Raw genomic sequence first — 11,550 nt, forward strand, 5'->3', positions numbered from 1 at the left:
CGCGCCGCGCGCGGCCGCGCCCGGTTGCCATGGCAGCGCGCGGCTGGGCGCCGTGGCGGCGGGTCGGGCCGGGCCCAGGGGCTCCCGGGCAGGGCCCGTGCGGGGCGCAGCGGGGCGCGCTGCCGCTAGCCGCCAGCCCAGCGAAACCAGCGATGTAGCAGCGGCAAAAGCGCCCTCAAATACCCCAGACCTTGTGTACCGCGGCATTTCAGTATCATTCCTACGGGCTGTTCGCGACAGTGTAATCGCTGTGGGTGATTGCCATCGAACGGTGGTTGTGCAACACGGCATTGTAAGGGGAGGGTAACCAGTAATTCCAAGAAGGAACTAAACCAAAGGATCTCCCTGCCAGGCCGGATCTGAACCCAAACCTGCCAAACAACCGTGGCCGAGACAGGCCCGCGCTGGGGCAGTAACAGGCTCGGTTCTACACCAGCTGTGACTACAGACAGGGTCGACTTGTTTGGGACTCCCAGAAGTTTTCTAAAACACCTGTAAGGAGCATACACGATGCTTAATTAATACAGTACCACCTATTGAATGAATATGTATGCTTTTTTGTGAGGAATGTATTGCACAAACGTAGGTATGATCTGTATAACCCTGCACGGATGTCATAACGGCAGGCACGTTAGGCAGAGCAACCCCCACGCATCCAGCGCTGCCATAACGGAATGCCTGCTCCTTCAGGCCACACTGGTGTTCAGGAGTTTTCTTATTCCCGATTTCAGTGACAAACTGACCTCCTGGCAGGCTATCTACAGTGCTGGATACGTGGGGGATCGCTCCGCCTGACGTGCACACCGGGTTGCTCCATGGTACACGTTACACGAGCCAAGCACTTGCACGTCATCCTCAGATAGCACCACTGAAGGTCTTTACTAACTCCACGTGCTCCCCCGCGGGGTTTGCTCTCTCTCAGGGTGGGTGAGGGGGCTATTTGAGTCAGAGGTCACAATCTCCCACTGCCACAATTACTCTTGTCCTACTTTCAACTAATTTTCCGTAGACAGCAACACCTTATCAGCTTGCCTCCTCCTGCGGCCAGAGCTTCCTCACCTGGAGGCCTCTTTCTGCATAACTTAGATATCTGCATTCTTTTCATCATCTGTTCTTTGTTTCCAATCCTTCCCAAGGCTGACTCCCGTGGTTAGAAATCCTTTAATTCATCACTTTAAACAATTTTAGTGAGTCAGCTTGAACTAAACTTTGTACACAGATTTGTTTAACATACAGCTAAAGACTAAATCAGAGCTTGGTAGTTCAGGAGTTCAGACAACGGGATGGGGAGGGCATTAGCTACACCAAGCATGCCCTGCAGTGACAGAACTGTGTGTAGGCACGTGGCTGGCAGGACCTCACTTCAGCTTTTAGCACCTAGAGCCTCCTTTTCTATTAAAAGGGTCTTAAAGGCAGGCCTGTCGTGGTCAAAAAGCAAGTGAGGTCCTTGGAGGAAGGGTGACTCTCTGGCCTCCAGTTGATTGGAAACATAAAGCTCAGGAGGTACTTTTGGTTTTCCTGCAGGCAGGTTTGCCCTGGCCACATGCTCCCTGTCTGTCAAGAATCATAGTCATAGAATTGTTTAGGTTGGAAAAGATCTTTGAGATTGTAAGTCCAACTATTAATCCAGCACTGCCAAGCCCATCACTAAAACATGTTCCTAAGCACCACATTTATGTGTTTTTTAAACACCACCAGGGATGGTGATTCCACCACCTCCCTGGGCAGCCTGTTCTGATAAAGGAACAAGGAGCAACCGCAGCCAGCACTTCGGCCCTGGTGGCCTCCTCCACAGCTTTGCCAGACTTCCTCCTCACCCAGCTAAGCTTTGGGGTTTTATATTACTATTTTGCTTGACACATTCAAGAGGAATAAATCTCTCATAACAAGTAGCAAACTGGAAAAAGAAAAAAAAAAAAAAAGGAAAGCTTAAGGGGTAGACTGCAATAAGCCTGTAATAAACATATGGGGAAATGCAAAAGCTTGTAAAATGTCTCCATTATCCTCCTTTTGGATATTAAACTCATTTTACTTGAGTTATTTGGTCCAAAAAGGTCTTCCAATATTAGACAAACCCTTCAAAAAACTACTTATTCACAGGGAAAAGGTCCAGCCTTCTGTCAAATTTCATCTTTTTACACCAAAATACGTAACCTGAATCCTTTGTGCACATCATCAAGTGACATATGGTGCTTTTTGATCAAAATATGCTCTTAATGAGGGCAGAAATACTTGTTGTTTAAGCCAAAGGATTTATTTACCTTTTCAGGATGACAAAAAGAAAAGCATTGCATTTTACCTGATGTGCTGTGAACCAAGATGCCCACTTTCCAGCTACTCTGTCATTACTTTGATCAGTAACCATTCAAGAAAGCCAAAACAAGTTTTCAAAACACACTGGTATTGCATCCGTGTAGTGCATCTGCTGTAAACTACTCTTGGGCATAAAATGCTTACTTTTCAATTGATATGTGTCTTTAACAGATCTGTCAAAAGGGAATTGTGTCATGAAATTGTGGGATCACATTTTCACCTGCCCTAGACTAGTCTAGAATCCTTGAAACCACAGCGGCTCGTTCAGTTGCTATAGTTGCTCTTAAAAACAGGGGCTTAAACTGCAAGGCTTTGTCGTGAGAGCACCCGTGCGACAAACTTGAGGGTTTCATTGCCGCTTGAGGGAGCTCAAAGGTAACGCGTGGCCATGCAGAGCACCTTGCGTTTCATAGGGGGCATAATTAAAGGCAGATCCTTTATATACACAGATAAAAGGGATAACTTTGGAAAGCAAAGGTGTCTCTAGCAAAAGCTTGTGTACGGCAGAAAAGTGTAGCCTTTTATCCTGGCTAACTAGCCCCATTATTCCAGGAAACCATTGTCATATCACCCAGTACTTTCCTAATCTCTGTGATCCATAGAAAATGGGTTTTGTTCATGCACACACTCTAGTTTCCCTCCAGGACACAAATACAGCTGTTGCAAAAGGTCAGAGTCCCCAGACTACTCTCTCACCGTCATTCTCAGAAAGAAAATGTTGAGAAACCTCAGGACACTGCTGGATCCATCGCTGGTGAGGGTGAAGGCAGAAGCCCCAGCCTGCTCTGATCATGAAGTACAGAGCCAGAGTCAACAGAACAGTGTTCTCTGTGGCTCACAGCTGCTTCCCCAAGGCTCTGCTGCTCCATTTCACAGATAATCTTAACCACAGGAACTTCAGACACATTATCTTGTGGGTCAGGGAAGATAACCCTCACCAACAAGAAACGAACAGCACAGCCTGTTCAATAAAACGATAGGTACCAGTTCCAGGCTGTTGTACCCAGCAAAGTTCAGCTTAACAAATCTGCAGAGTGCCAGAATAGTATCACCCAACAGATGTCCCTGTAACAAGTTTTAAATGTCAGTTCAGAAGGCACAAGTAAATTACGGAGAAGTGGTAGTTAAAGCTGAAAGAGAGGTAATTGGCACACACTCAGAGGTGCTGGTTTAGTGCTTTGTTATTGCCTTATGCAGTAGTCCTTTGACTCTGTTCTTTATAATATTCTCATAACAATTTCAAATTAACCTCACATTTAACTGATATGGGCACTGACACAATGCCAGCACTCTGACAAAAGAATCCCAGTCTCCTCTAACTTTTGATCAATTTTATTGGTGAGAATATTTAAAGGAAGATCTAGAAAACCAGATTTTATTTCCTAAGTCTCAAAAAGGCTTTCTAGCCCCATAATCAAAGTGAGAGGCGAAAACATATAGCAAGTAAACATATTAAACTGCACTTTCTGATGTGGGATGCTCGTATCATGGCCCAGATTCAGCTGTATATGCCGATGGGAAGAATGGAAGTGAACAGCTTTCAGAGGCTCTAGGAATATTGTCACCAAAGCTCTAGTTTGGGTGACTTCAGTTAATCAATTAACAACCACAAAAAATTCTGCAATATTTCAAGCTGACTTGTGGATCAGGATTTCATCCTGGGTACTTTTGTGGCAGTGTTTTGTACACTAAGGACCAAAAAAATGCTCTCTGCAAAAGTATTTTTGAGAGCTTCTGACAAGCGTGGCAGATTGTCTCTGCCAAGTATGGTGACAAAGGATTCCTGGAAAAATAAATATTCAGCAAAGAATATCATCTTGACTCTCTGCAAACTTAGCAGTGAGATTTTAAGCACCAGTTTGCCACCTTCTTGTCCCATTTTAGTTTATGTAAATCTCTGTAGCACTACAGTCCAGGTGTTCCTTACTGTAAGAAACTCAGTGTGCCAATGTTCCATAAATATGTAACAAACATGAAAAGACAGTGTCTCCTCCGTATTCCTGTAAAATCAGTGAGACAAGGCTAGGTCACCACATACGACCTCAGAGGTTGAATACTGTTTAGTAATCTCTCTCTAATTTTTTTATTTAAACTAAAGAATCCTTTTCTTTAGTTTAAATATTTTAAAAATATATTTTTATTTAATTTATATAATATATATAATTAATAATTAATCTATTTAAATAGTAAATATAAATGTCTTTTCTATTTAAGTCCTTACCCAAATGAGCTGTGTTACCCTGAAAACTTCAAGACTTTGTAATGTGTTTTGCTTTTTCTTGTCCTCTCTACTGCCTGCTCTTGGGAGACCAGAGATCCATCTGAATTCACTTATTCTATGATTTTCTGAGAAATAAAGACATGACTGTTAACGTCTCACTCTGCCAATGAAGCTTTGTCATTCTTTCCTGATAGTATCAATTACATGATTGCCGCTTTCCAACACTCTATTACTATCATACAAATATATGCAAAGATGGAAGCTGTTTAAGCTAAAAGATACCTAAATCATTTTAAAATTAGTACTTTATGTTACTTTCAAGCAGGTTCCACTGAGCATAATCTATTCAATACCAAAACAGCAAATGTAATGTTGGGAGGAGTCCTCACATGGAGCACAGCCTTGGCAGGTTCCTGTACAACAAAGGGTTTCTGTGCTCTCTTTCATACATGGGGGAGTTTTCAAAAACCTGAAACACATGCAGTTTTATTATACTTAATTTCAAAGATGTCAGTGGGGTTTTCATTTTATTTTCATGGCTGTGTGCTTAAATATTTCATATTAAAAAGACTGGATTTGTACTTTATCTAGATCGGTATAACATAGGACTCTCTATAGTAAAGTAAGAAATTACTGCCACGTATCTGGAATATTTAACAGGAGAAAAAGAATATTTTTCCATTTGCTATTTCAAAATATTTGCCATGCCACCTCTTTCTTCCCAGCCACTTCCGTCTTCACCTTGGATATGACCTTGCTGTGCCTGAAACTTAATGGCTGTAATGTGCAGTGTGAGTTAAGTCTAAGATGATTCTCAAATGCATTGCAGGTGAGTGTTTATGTCACAAATAAATACAGTAGATGGCTCTTAAACTCATACTTTAGAATGTTTATTACAGATGCAATTTCTGTCTTAGCATAAATCAAAGTACTTAAAGTGCCATATGATACCAAATGCTTAGTTTAACAGCATAAAATTGAGCAAAAACTGTATACAGTACTTTATAGGTGCTATAAAATTCGTGTGCTTGTGGCCTCACCTTTTTGCATTGCCCAGATCAATCAAGTCCACTGAACACTGGATAGTAAATACTCACGTGAAACAACGATTAGCTTTCAGAGTTTAGTTCTTCTAAGTTATTACTGTCTTCAATGAAGATGCTTCAAAATATGACAAAATTGCAAAGAAGCAGGAACCGCATTTAACATGATTAAATTTACTTCACCATCATTAGACTATTATCTATTCTTTGAAAGAAAAATCTTGTGCTTTGCCTCCAAGATGCATTAGCAACCTATTATGAAAATCTGTCACACACAGGCATGCAAACATGTGTTTTAATCACCTCATGTGGTGAGGAATGTGTTATTATAAAGCTCTCTGTGTCCTGTATCACACATTCCCTGTCTCACTCAAATATTATTGGACTTGTGTACAATCTCCCTAAGACACGTCTGATTTCTGTAAACAGCTGGGAAAAGGCTAAGGAAGCATTTTTGCACCATAAATCTATCTGACACCAAAGATCTTGGCCTAAGGAGCCTCTTGAGGTTTGAAAGGATACTCCGCCAAAGCAAACACCTCCTCCCCTCTCAGCTGAGTCAGACAACAGACCATGGCACTGAGCGTTGTGTGTTTATTGCTTTCTTTTCCAAGTGCTCTCATCAAGAAAGATTGCTCCTCTTCGTATTTCCCAAAATTACTTAAAGCCCCTAGCTGTTCCCTAAGGCAAGTGGGCACCAGGCTGTATCTCTGATAGTTGAATCTGCTCAGGTAATTACAAAAAAATACCTGCAGTGAGAGTGTAAGAGCATCATTAACGATGTGTAGCTTCTCAGCCAAACCAGTACTTACAGGAGGCTTTCTTTTAGTATTACTGTCTGGGTACTTTGACACAGCAGGATGTAAAAAAAAAAAAAAGAAAAAAAAAGGAATTGGAGCACATTGCTGAAATACTTACTAATTTACTTTAACTTCCTGTGAACAGGCTGTCATTTGAAATAATACAATGCAGGAGACCTCTAAACCTTCACGTGCCGTTTCCTTTCTGGACCACGTTGCCCTAAGTGCTCACTTTCGACCCCTGGGGACCCGCTCCTCTTGTTGCCCACACTGCCCCTTCATAAAGAGGTGGGTGCTCAGTGCCTGCACTTCTGCAGGTGCTAATGTACCAAAGCGAGAGGCACTGACCGTGGGACTGCCTCACTGCCTGAGCCCCAGGGGCCAGCAGAAACCCCAGCAGATGCTGGTACCTGACTTCCAGCGAGGACACATGGGCCAAAGCATTGCTGAGTGGTGTAACTCTGAGTGTGGTGGCCACAGCACACATATGTAATAACTTCTCCCTATAAAAGGATCATGGAATCACAAAACAGTTTGTGTCGGCAGGGCCCTTAAAGCCCACCTAGCTCCAGCCCCCTGCCCCGGGCAGGGCCACCTCCCCCCAGCCCAGGTTGCCCAGAGCCCCGTCCAGCCTGGCCTTGAGCCCTGCCAGGGACGGGGCACCCACAGCTGCTCTGGGCGGCCTGGGCCAGCGCCTCCCACCCCAACAGCACAGAATTTCTTCCTTTAACCTGAATTTCTTGCTACCCTCAATGTAAAAATTTCTTCCTAATATCTAGTTTAAATGTCCCCTCCTTCAGCTGAAAGCCATTCCCCTTTGTCCTGTCACTCACACCCCTGTACGCAGCCCCCCTCCAGCTTTCTTGTCAGCCCCTTCAGGCACTGGAAGCTGCTCTAAGGTGTCCCCGGAGCCTTCCCTTCTCCAGGCTGGACAACCCCAACCCTCAGCCTGTCGCACAGCAGAGGGGCTCCAGCCCTCCGAGCATCTTCCTGGGCTCCTCTGGGCTCGCCCCAGCAGCTCCGTGTCCTCCTTATGCTGGGGGCAGAGCTGGACGCAGGGCTGCAGGGGGTCTCACCAGAGCAGAGCAGAGGGGAAGAATCACCAAATCACCTCCCTCTACCTGCTGGCCACGCTACTTTTAATGTAGCCCACGATGTGTTTGGCTTTCTGGGCTAAAAGCGCACATTGCCAGGTCATGTTGAGGCCTCTGGAACTATCACCTTCCCTCAGAAATCACCATTTCTGCATAGTTTTTCTGCTGTTTTCCACAAGTTCATCTGCACAGGTGTAATTTTTGAAGCCAGCCCATTTCTCAGCTGCTGGGTCTGGTTGCTTTATTGCATTGCTCTGATAGATCATTTCCCGGTTTCCCTGTGCATCCCGGTGGAGCCAGGAGTCAGCAGAGCTGTGCCATTTCAAGCAGCCTGCGGGAGGGCACTGCATGTGTACTCCATAGCTTAATTCAGCTCTCTCATCTTGTTGCTTTTCTAAACATAACCTAGAGAAATTCAAAATATTTTTCACTTTGGAACCAGCTATTATGTCTAACAAGCCTTCTAAGGGGAAAAAAAAATTATCAGAGGCTGCTCAGCACATACGTATGGGTCTAGAGCCAAATAATAAAGTGTCTAGAGCTGGGTGAGAGGGGAATTCAGAACTTTTGGCTTTTGGGCAATAGTTGAATTACTAGATAACGCTTCTGCCTCACTCAATGTACAATTTTCCCTTTGTGCCTACAAATGTTTTCCTCAGCATACACATATTCCTGTCTCTCACCACAGTAGCATCATACGTTAACAGTGCTAAGTTTTTAAAATCTCCAGGTTACTTGATTGAAATACTGAACCACAGATGCCTGAGCGACACTGAACTGAAGCATTTACTGGAGAGTTCATCATTGGAAGGACGCGTTCTCGTAACATTTTTTAAAACTCTACTGTTCCTTTCAGTGGGATGGACATGAAGCATTTTATAACAAAGACCAGCAGTTTCAGAAGGAAGCTTTGATTCTGAATCAAATGCTCAACAGTTGGTGCGACACGCTGGCCCAGCTGCCCGGGGAATGAAGGAAGTTCACACCCTTGACAAGGGCTTTGTTTCCCTCCCTCTGTCTGAAGACCAAGTGAAAGCGGTGCAAAGGCACCGTCACTAGGGCTGGACTTTTCATTCTTTTGAAATGAAAGCATATAGAAACACAGAAACAGATGGGAGAAAAATCAGTTCCCACCAACTCCATTGCAGCCCTTGCAGTGTACCAGAACGTGCATAGTTCACCGCATAGGTATCATTCTGTTCTTAAATTGTTGTGTATTACTACCACCCAAAAATTTGGCTAACAGGCTGTCATACATTCTAAGTATCTGACAAGAACCTCCTCTTTCAAACTGCAGCATAAAGCCTCATGGTGTCCCCACCTAGCTCTGTATTTATCTCCCTTAGCTACTTGTATTCCAAAAGCAGATCTCCTGTCAAGCTCACCCCCCGGCCTGCCCCACCCCCCCCAAGGCTGAGTATTTTATGCACATCAAGCAGTTCCTCATCAGGCATTTCCTCCGCCCTCAAGTCATTGAACTTTTCTGGAGAGTTTCCAAGGCATGGGTAAGGTGGGCGGTTTTTCTTTCCTTCTCTCTCTCGGCTGCAGCCCAGACTTGAGCAGAACTTTCCAAGCAAACAGATTTTATTCAGTGGCACCATCATTCCCTGAACTTTGTGATTAATTCCTTTGCCAATACACCTGATCACCCACTTTCCTTTCCTTGCAAATGAACCTCCTCACCTTTGTGCAATTCGCTTCTTGCCATCTCTCCTAGGCCCCGAATTGAGGAACTGCTTTCCACTTTTCACCTGTATGAGTGTTTGTTTAAAACATCTCTCCCATTTCTGCTTGAGGTCCCGTTTGTCTCCGTACAACCTGCTTCAGAGCATGAGCTCTTTCCTGACAACGCCCTGATAACTATTGCCCCGCTTTACACACAGTCTTATCCAGCAATTGTTATTCCAGGAGACACCCTGCCATCAGTTTTCAGTTTTCTGATTTATGGTCACTTCCTCTTTGTTCCATTGCTCCAGCATTTACATGAATTCTTATCCTAGCTGCAGCACTTTTAGCAGGTGGCACAGCACCAGTGGATATTTCATCCACTGCAGGAATTCTCAAGATTCAGTGGTCTTGCATGATTGTCCACAAAAAGCAGCAACTAATCAAGATGGCATGACGTAGTTTTACCTATTAGTTTCTAAATATATATATATATATTCTATACCCGTAGTTGACATGGTTATGTTAAATGTTCTTACTTGATTGAGACATTTCAAAATAAAACCAAGAAATGCCAAATCAGTACCATTCCAATAATTTGGAGTCATCTCCACATACCTAGCTTTATCTCTGAGAATATGAGGCTCTGCCCTGTTTCACGACCCCAAGAACGTGACACCATGGGGAAAAAAAAATATCACTAAAAGCTCTCATTTAGAAGAAAAAAAAGAGAAGGTGGGGGTTAAGCATAATGCTTTCCTCATTGGCAAAGAACTGGAAACTAGCAGTTTATCTGTCTGGAGAAGAGAGGAAAAAATTTCACAAACCAATAATCAAAAATAAAATGAGGACAAGGTATTCTGCCTAAGCATTTGTAAAGTAAGGGGCTGGAGATGGGGATGAAATGCATGATTTTCTTTTTTACTTTCCTTCAAAGAGTGAATGAAAAATTATTGTGCATAGCAAGAAAATAACTTGTAATATAATTCAGAAAATATATTGTTTCCTTTAGAAGCATCTTGCTCAACACTTGATTTCACATTTTCATTCCTTAGAGATTACAATTCTTTGCATTTTTATATCTCTGAGTTCACCACCTTGTGGTTTTGAAGTACAAACAACTTCATAAATATTATTCATAGCATCAGAAAAAAAATCAAGTAGATTCATGTTCTTCCACATAAATGACAAGTGAATAAATACAAGTTATATGGGTGACTAACTGAAATATTACACTAAAATTTCCTGCACTAGAGGCATATCATGAGTGCTGTACACAGAGATAATCAATACTGAGTAAATGTGTATTAAAGTTAACATTGTCCCTAGGCCAGAGTTTCAGTGAAAGGTCATTCTAGCTTTTTCAGTTTGGAAAATTTTACCTTGTGTTAAGACCTTTTGTTTCTTATGAGGCCTACAGGATTCCTTTCTATGGCACAGGGACAGATAGAGAGGATGATTTAGTGGCATGCATGCATCCCTTCATTGCATATACTGTATGCTTTGCATATATTGCTATCTTGTTATGTGCATGTCCATAGATGGTAAGTAAAATCTGTATATCTTTCTGTCTGAAGTTTTTAAATACTCTTGTTCTACACTGGAGACGTGAGTTCATATGCATATAACTGTCTGAAGAAGCAAACGCCACAGCCCCAAAGCCAAGCAAACACCATAGCTCCTGTACACCCGCTGGCGGAAAGTCACGGTCCCTCTCTCCCTCCTGCCTGGCTGGAGCTTGGGAACTGCCAACTGGCACCCAGAGCCAGGGAACATCCCCGGCACTGTCCGAGCTCGGGGCTGAGCTGGGAGGGCACACGCTCCTCACCCCGCAGCCAAGCAAGGTTTCCTTCCTTGACTTGGGCAGGGAGGAAGAACCATGCTGTACCTGTCGGCTGGTTGCAGCCTGAGTCAGAGCTACCCACAGCAAAGCACACGTGTTCTGGGCTCTGGGTGGTTCTTTTTGGAAAGGAGGAAAAGAACGACTTCTTTGAAAATAACCTTATTTGAGCATAAGCAAATGGGTGAAGCAAAGTTCTGGGATGGTTCTTATTGGAAATTATGCTATGCTTGTGTAACCTTTCACTTACAACTTTTTTTTATTTATATATTAAATTCTTCCACTAATCCTAAATTACATCCATATCTTAACCCCAGCAGTAGGGCAACACAACAAGAAACAGATCCCAGTGACCTTGGAAGGCTGCAACCTTGCTTCTCCCTGCTTCTACCAGGAACAAAATTCCCAATAATTGTAATTTCTATGTTACTGTAACTGGACATATAAACCATGATTTCACTTGAATGAGTAACACTAAGCTGAACTGGCTGTGGACATCTCCTGCAGACTCTGTTTTGGTTACACACTGTTCAGACATTGCGGATACTCTTCCAAGCTGTAACAAGTTGTTTGC

This window comes from Falco peregrinus, chromosome 12 (genome assembly GCF_023634155.1).
Source record: "Falco peregrinus isolate bFalPer1 chromosome 12, bFalPer1.pri, whole genome shotgun sequence".
NCBI classification, from domain to species: domain Eukaryota; kingdom Metazoa; phylum Chordata; class Aves; order Falconiformes; family Falconidae; genus Falco; species Falco peregrinus.